This window comes from Microtus oregoni, unplaced genomic scaffold (assembly GCF_018167655.1).
Source record: "Microtus oregoni isolate MIOR12 unplaced genomic scaffold, Mior012 000011F_ref0000422, whole genome shotgun sequence".
Taxonomy (NCBI): Eukaryota; Metazoa; Chordata; class Mammalia; order Rodentia; family Cricetidae; genus Microtus; species Microtus oregoni.
The window spans coordinates 22,493,872-22,502,626 of NW_024543070.1; positions in this window are offsets into that span (position 1 = coordinate 22,493,872).

Here is an 8,755-nt window from a genome sequence, read left to right on the forward strand (position 1 = left end):
AAAGAGAACAAGGAGTATGGGACTGTCTGGATGATGGAGGAAAGGGAAAGAAAAAATGATGCAATTATAATCTAATCTCAAAAGTAGAAAAAAATGGAAAAATGCAGCAAAATGTTGCCACATTTCTGTTATAGAAATAAAAACTCAGAGCATACCAAATATTGTCAAGGATATAGAGGGAATATTCCTGCCTTTCCTGCTAACAGAAAACATACAGTACTCTGTGTGCTGAATATAATCTATCACATTACTCATTCATTTTAGCATTGCTAAAGAATATGTTTACACATGAATCTTCGTATCAGTGTAATTTGTAGTAGTCAAACCCAGGAATCAACCCAAATGGTCATCAGTGGATAAGTGGATAAATTGTGGTATAGCCACAAAATATAATGCTACTTGGCATTAAAATAAACAAATTCTTGGTGTATGCAACATTTAAAATCTTATAATAATTATTCTCAGTACATTTCATTCAAAATGTACAGTGTATACCATATTAGTGTATGTATGGAGAATGTCAGAAGTTGTAGCATTGTATAGTGACAAAGAACAAAAGACTCCTTGCTGGGGACTGAGGAGCCATTACAGATAGATAGGACGGACAGATTAGAAAGGGTTAGGAAGAAACTTTGGGAACTTTCTTGTCTCTGGTAGTGATTCTAAGAGTATATATATATATATATATATATATATATATATATATATATATATATATATATGTATATATATATATATTAACTCATCAAATTTAAATGTGTACAATTTAATGTGTTTGTTAAGGGAAACAAATTAGATAGGGGACAATTGTAGTGAAACCACAGAAAGAATGAACAAGTAGCATTGCTATCTGATGTATGACTTCTGGAAATCAGACCAAATGGGCTTTCCTGTCTCTACAGGTCCTCAGACTGAATGTTCTGAGCTACTGTCTCCTCCAGCCTTATATTCCTCTATCTGCCCAGTCGTATCTCTCCTGTCTCCACCTCCCTGTGGAGGTGCTGGGATTAAAGCCCTGGAATCCCAAATCCTGGGACAAAAGGTCTGAGCTCTATTTCTCTTTTAGACTGATTGAATCTTATGTAGGTCAGGGTGGCCTTGAACTCAAAGAGATCTGTCTGTCTCTGTCTCATGAGTGCTGGGATTAAAGGTGTGCGCCACCACTGCCTAGCGTGGGTGGCTCTGAACTCTGATTCTCAGTCAAGTTTTACTTGTTATAACACAAACAAAATATCACCACACTTACGATATGAGAAAAGCATGTGATACACACACCCTTTCTGCTCAGTCCTCAGTGAACAAGGTATTGTGTAGGCAATCCCCTGCAATATGTGAAGATAATCTTATCTATGGCGTGCTCGCTTACAGAAATGGACTTTATATGTATTATCATGGTCAAGCTTACAAATACCAATGCTTTGTCAAAAAAGTGTGTTTCTTACTCATGTTTATAAGCTAGACCCTTATATGGAAGATGTGTGTGCTCTGTTGATCTTTATATATCCACAATAGATGGACTGGAGTTTTGCATGCAGTAAAAACAATTACTATTTTCTTCACTAAAGAATTCTGAGCCAACAAAGAAATCAGATTTGAACCCAATATAGGAATATGTATGTTTATCCCATACACGCCTGCAGGAGGAAGGTGGAAACACGCAGAAAGCAATGCATCACTCTCTGCTAGATTCATCTGGTGGAGAATCTGTGGATAGGATCCATGTAGGGAAACTAGACTGAATTCTCATCCCTAAACAGTCATCCTAACTAGGCAGTAGGTGACAATGCTTCCATCGCTGCTGCTCTTCACATCCTGTACTGAGTTGATTTACTTAACGTCTCTATTTCTGCATTCTTCTCAGTGGGAATTCTTCTGTTGTATGGATACTATATCTCCAGCATCTGTTCATGGTAGTAAGTCACTCAAACACTTTATTAGATTGAAAACTCAAAGCACACTGCATTTTCTCATTCATGTCATTCCAGCTCACAGCATGAAATACAATGTAGGCAATATCACTCTACTTTTCAGTGATGGTAAACTCAAATGTTGGAATACTATGTAATTTAAAACTGGAGCTGTGGCAATGATGGGATGGAACCTCAGGCTGCTAAAGCCAAAGTTTCCAGTTGGTTTGTATCATTATGTAGACCAGTTTAAGCTACTGAAACAATGTACTTTTTGTTTACTTACATCCCATGATAAAGTTACATATATAGAAAATACTGAAAATGATGTAAATACTCTTTGAAACATATTCCCAGCTTTTCTTCTTCTTCTTCTTCTTCTTCTTCTTCTTCTTCTTCTTCTTCTTCTTCTTCTTCTTCTTTCTCCTCCTCCTCCTCCTCCTCCTCCTCCTCCTCCTCCTCCTCCTTCCTCCTCCTCCTCCTTCTTCTTCCTCCTTTTCCTCCTTCCTCTCCTCCCCTCCTCCTCTTCTTCTTCATCATTATTATTTTGTGTGTGTTTGTGTGTTGTATGTGAGTGTGTAAGTTTAATGCAGATCTGTGAGCATTAAGTTATAAAACTGGGATTTTCTCTAAACGATTTTAATAACTTTGTTAGGATCGCTGAACATTAATACTTGAAAGTTAAGATAAATCAGGAGACCAAATCACAGAACCACAGCACAACAGGAAGCTGATGCTGTGATCATTTGTGACCTGAGAAAGGGTTCAGTAGCTTAGCCCAGAATTACCATTTATTTTCTCTTTACCATAATTTTATGGATTTTTAGGTTGGTGATATGTGACTTGACTAAGTCACCCCTGTACCCTAATCTCTAAAAGTGAAGGTCAATATTCAGATCCTTTTGGTGTGAACTTTGGCTCTATCTAGGTAGCATCTTTCTAATAAATATTTCTGTTTCAGTTTCTTCCTAGCTAAACCAGAGTTGATATGCTTGTGCCATAGCAAAATGTTCCAATTGAACAAAAAGATAGGAGGGAAAGTTATTAGTTCTATGTGGATACAGGTTTTCAGACTAAACAACTAAGAAGGACAGTTATCTGAAACCAAAATGTCACCAGAATCGACTTCTTCTGCAACACACTGCCTCATAGATGGCCTCTGTCCATCTTCCCATCCATCCATCCATCCATCCATCCATCCATCCATCCATATCCATTTAATTCATCATCTATCTATCTATCTATCTATCTATCTATCTATCTATCTATCTAATTTGTATCTTTGCGCTTTGTGTGTTCTTCATATGTTCCTATATCCTGATGTCTTTTAATACAGATAGAGAGTCCTATTGGATTGAACCTTTCTCTTGCAAATGCATTCTAACCCAATTGGCTTTTATATGCTGGTGTCTAAATTCAGCCACACTTGTAGATTTGGAGGGATGTAGTTCACAATTCACCAAATAATAAATATGGTTAGAGAAAAAAATGCATTTTCTTGAAAGGCAATACAAATACTGATTTGCATTCATTATAAAACTAAGAAGGTAAGACACTATTTATGAAGACATTAAACAGTTCAGAAACAGTAACTAGAGGAATCTAGTTACTGACTTGGAAGTCTCTTTCTGAGGGCTAACTTCCGTAGTATCCAAAGGTGCTATGCAAGCTGCCAAGGGAGGAGAGAAGTAATCAACAGATCTGATATACCTCTGTATACCATTGGTTAATAAAGAAGCTGCTTTTGGCCAATTGCTTAACAGAATATAGCCAGGCTGGAAAAGATATATATAGAGAGAGAGTAGGTGGAGTTTGGGAGAAGTCATATAGCCTCGTTGGAGACAGATGCCAGATGGAACTTTGCACAGTAAGCCATAGCCACATGGCGATAAACAGATGAATAGAAATGGGTTAATTTAAGATTTAAAATCTAGCTAGAGGTCCTAGGTCTTACCATAGGGCAGAAAACCCTGACTGCTCTTTGGACTGGAGAGGGAGGGGGAAAGGAGTGGGGGGAGGGGGAGAAGGGTGGGAGGAGGGGGCGTAGGGTGGGAGGAGGGGGAGGGAAATGGGAGGCTGGGAGGAGGTGGAAACTTGTTTTTTTTTTCTCCTTTTCTAAAGAATAATAATAATAAAAAAAAAGAAATACACTTAAGCTATTGGCCAAACAGTATTGCAATTAATATAGTTTCTGTGTGATTATTTCGAGTCTAGGCAGCTGGGAACAAATGACCAGCCTCTGTCACACACAGACCTACCCAGCTGTAAAGCTTACGCAACGATGGCCAGCATGATATGAGACCCCCAAGGGTGCAATAGGTGCACTCATATCTTGGGGGTAACCAACACCTACCTAATTGGACTTTGGACTGGTTTAATAGGAAAGGATTCGTGCCTGGTACTGTTAATCTAGCCAATTACTCCTATCTGATGAGATCATAGTACCTAAAGAACAACCTACTACTCTCACCAGTATAAACCAGTATAATTTCAAACTGCATTCTTAAAACATATGTTATACCCACAAGTTAGTATGGCTCTCACTCCTCAGCCAAGAAACTTCTTTTTCACAACTCCAGATGATTACAGCAAGTCAGGGCAAGAGCACAAGCTCATGCAAACTCACAATGAGTAAACAAGATCGGCCAAGACAACCTGTCAGCGGACTGAAAGCAGGGTAACTAATGATGCACATGCCTAGCCAATCACATCACACCAGCAGAGACTGCCAGTTTCAAAAGGACCAACCAGAAGCGTTCCTGTGGCAGCTTGATTTCCCTAACCCCATAACCGCCCCCCCTACTATTTTGTACAATAAAGAGCTTCTGCATTGGAATTTTTCAGTCTATGTCATTGCCTCTGCATCTTCTCACTTCCCCTGCACCCAGGGAAACAGGGCTCACATAACAAGCAGCAGCAACTAGCCCACAAATCTACATTACAGAAACCCACAAATGCTCAAAGTGCAGCGAACTGACTGTAGGGTGCTTGACTCTAATTGATATTTGTGATGCCAGCCCTATACTTAAAGAACATGATAGAAGAAGGGGGTGTAGAGAGATTGTGAAATCTAGAAGACCAGGAAATATATTATGCATAGTAGTGTTTTCTATACATGTCAGGAGAGGTGCAACCAGAAAAACACAACAATATGGTCACCTAAACAAGCCCAGCATAATGACAACACCAGCGGGTATATCAACATAAATGGGAAAATTTCATAAAGCCCACCCCTAGGTGAAGAACTACAGGTAATTAACATCTGTTGAGAGAGAGAAAATCAGTTTTCTACAGGAATGAGCCCTGTGATAGGCTATCCATTGGAAGTAGTCAGCCTTAAACACACACACACACACACACACACACACACACACACACACACACACGGTCAAAACTAAATAGACTCAACAGGCTATCTATATCTATATTTATATCATCTCTATCTATCTGTCTATCTATCTATCTATCTATCTATCTATCTATCTACCTATCTATCTATCTGAAGAAGAAGAGACAATGAATTTGAGGTAGTAGAGGGATATGGGAGGAGTTGAGGGGATGAGAAGGGGCAGAAATAGTAAAATAGTATTCATGAATAAAACTGTCAAAAATAAACTAATATAAAAGTGTGATTGTCTAAAACAACTAGTTCTTTAAAATTTCAGTCTTAAATTTTCTAGTGAGTAATATGAGACATCATATTAACTATCTAAAAAACCTTATAATAAACTTAAATACTTGTATAAATATTCATTTATATTTTAATTTAAAATTTGTCATCTGGACTAACAATATTCTCTCCAAGAGCCAAAGATCATTTAACCACCCCAACACTAGGTATGAGAAGCTCTCTTTTAAGTTGTTGGCCAGTATTGTTCAGGAGACTCCTCAAACCTTATAAGTGATTACGTTACTTGTGGTTAACTGCCAGAGGCAGGAAATAAGATCCAATTGCTAAAAACAACATGCACTTTAGATACAGGGCCCAGAGATCCCTGTGCAGGTACTGATATGCATGCCTCTTCCTAGAGACTAGCTTTCATAGAAGGTACCATGCAATCTTCCAAAGGAGAGAAGTAAGTAATAGCGCTACTCGGCTACGATGCTTATGAACTACAATGATCAGCATGGCATAACAGCCCTAAAAATGCAGCAGTGGCATTGCATACCTTAGAGGTAACCAATGACTCTCTAGTTGGATTTATGACTCAACAGAGGGAAATTATACTGGGCACTGGAAACCTGGCTGTCTCCCCAGGGCTAGTGAATTCATGGATCATGGAGAAGAATCTGCAACCACCACTTTACTAAACCAGCATAATCTTTAACTAAATTCCAAACATCTGTCCTTATAGAGACAGATAAGCTTGATGCTCAACCCTCATCAAGGAAACTTCTCTACCACAGACAGACACCCTTGTAGAAAACCACAACCAACCAAAATACAGGGTTGTGGATCCAAGCCTTAATGGATACATCTACAAAAATCTTCCTGTACCTAAGCCACAGGGAATATAATAGAAGAGCGGACAGAAAGAATTTAAGAGCCAAAGTATCAGGGAGTTTTCTGTTAGACTATGCCTGCTAGTAATGTCAGAAGCTATACCAAATGACTGTCTAAACCTGAGTGGACCAAGGACAACAAAAGACTTGCCAAAGCTGATAAGGAAAAGTTTAGGAGACCTCAACCTTATACAAAGAACCACAGGCAATGAAGATGCTGAGAGTAGAAGAAACTTTTTTTCCAGGGAAGAACATGCCAACTGGTTATCTAATACCAATGGTCAGCCCTGAGGACATGCATATACAAGTAACATTACACAGATTGAGCAAGTTACTTTTAGGAGTATGTATGTATATACATATATGCATATAACAACAGTTAATAAAAGAGAGGCCATGAATTTGAAAGAAATCAAGGATAGGTATAAGGGAGGGTTTGAAGGGAGGAAAAGGAGAAGGGTAATGGTTTTATTATATCTAAAAAATAAGTGAAATAGTGAAAAAAGATCTTAAAATTTCCTTAATTTAAAAACAAAAACAAAGGTTCAGTGGGTGGTAGTTGTACATACCTTTAATCCCAGCACTTGGGAGGCAGAGGCAGGCGGATCTCTGTGAGTTCGAGGCCAGCCTGGTCTACAAGAGCTAGTTACAGGACAGGCTCCAAAGCTACAGAGAAACCCTGTCTCGAAAAACCAAACCAACCAAAACAACTGGCCCTGGAGAGGTGAGTGTCTGGGCTTCCTGGAGGGCCCTGCTCTCTAGAACCTAGCCCCCTGAGGCACATCCTCCATCCCATCCCCACTCATTGAAACCCCAGAGAGCCAAGAGTAGCCTCCTTACACCTGCAAACATCCCCCACAGCTTCTGTGACCACCAGAGACTTGTCCCTGACTGCCTCTGAAGAGGTGAGTGTCTGGATCTTCAGCCAGAGGGCCCTACTCTCTAGACCCTAGATGCCAGTGGCATATCTCATGTCCTATGATAGCCCCAGAGACCTGGGGTCAGCTTCCCCATACTCAAAACCATCGCCTACTGCATCTCTGACCACTGAAGCCTTGGCCCTGACTTCCCCTGGAGAGGTGAGTGTTTGGGTCCCCAGCTAGAGGGCCCTGCTCTCTAGGCTCTAGGCCCTGAAGGTACATCTTGTGTCACAAGCCCAACCCCTAAGCCCAGAGACCACAGAGGAGCCTCCCCATACCTGCAACCATCCCCCACTGCACATATGACCGCCAGAACCTTGGCCCTGGCTGCACCTGGAGAGGAGCCCCCAAAGCAGCATCAGTGACTTCCAGAAGCATGGCCTGCTTGCACCAGAAGGAAGAGTGACTAAGCCACAGGCTACACCTGCACCTTTTGGAGGTAGAGATGGGTAGGCACCAATGCAAGAATACATTCAATAACCTAAAGAACAATATGGCAACACCTGAACCTAATAGTCCTACAAAATGAAAATCTGAACATCCTAACCCAGAAGAATCAGAAGAAAATATAATTAACTACAGCTTTACAAAGATGAAAGAGACCCTTAAAAAGGTAGTGAAAAACTCCTTTAAAGAAATAGAGGAAAGCCGGGCGGTGGTGGCGCACGCCTTTAATCCCAGCACTCGGGAGGCAGAGGCAGGCGGATCTCTGTGAGTTCGAGGCCAGCCTGGTCTACAAGAGCTAGTTCCAGGACAGGAACCAAAAGCTACGGAGAAACCCTGTCTCGAAAAATCAAAAAAAAAAAAAAAAAAAAAAAAAAAAAGAAATAGAGGAAAAGAAAAACAAAAATTGGAAGAAATCAATAAATCTCTTAAAGAAAGCCAAGAAAACCAAGAAAAAAAAGAAGCTAACAGTTTAAACAGTTCAAGACTTGAAAATTGAAATAGAGACAATAAAAGAAAACACAAACTGAGGGAATTCTAGAAATGGAAAATCTGGGTAAATGAACAGGAACTACAGATATAAGTATAACCAACAGCATACAAGAGATGAAAGAGAGAATCTCAGGCACTGAAGATATGGTAGAGGGAATAGATTCATTGGTCAAAGAAAATGTTAAATCCAACAAATCCTTAACACAAAATATTCAGGAAATCTGGGGCACCATGAAAAGACAAACTTCAGAATAATAGGAATAGAAGAGGAAGAAGAACTCTAGCTCAAAGACACAGAAAATATATTCAACAAAATCATAGAAAAAAATTTTCCAAAGAAGTTTCCAAAGAAAACTTTCTAAAGAAGGATAAGCCTATGAAGGTACAAGAAGCTTACAGAACACCAAATAGACTAGACCAAAAAAAAAAAAAAAGTCCCCTTGCCATATATTTCTCAAAACACTAAACATACAGGATAAAGAAAGAATA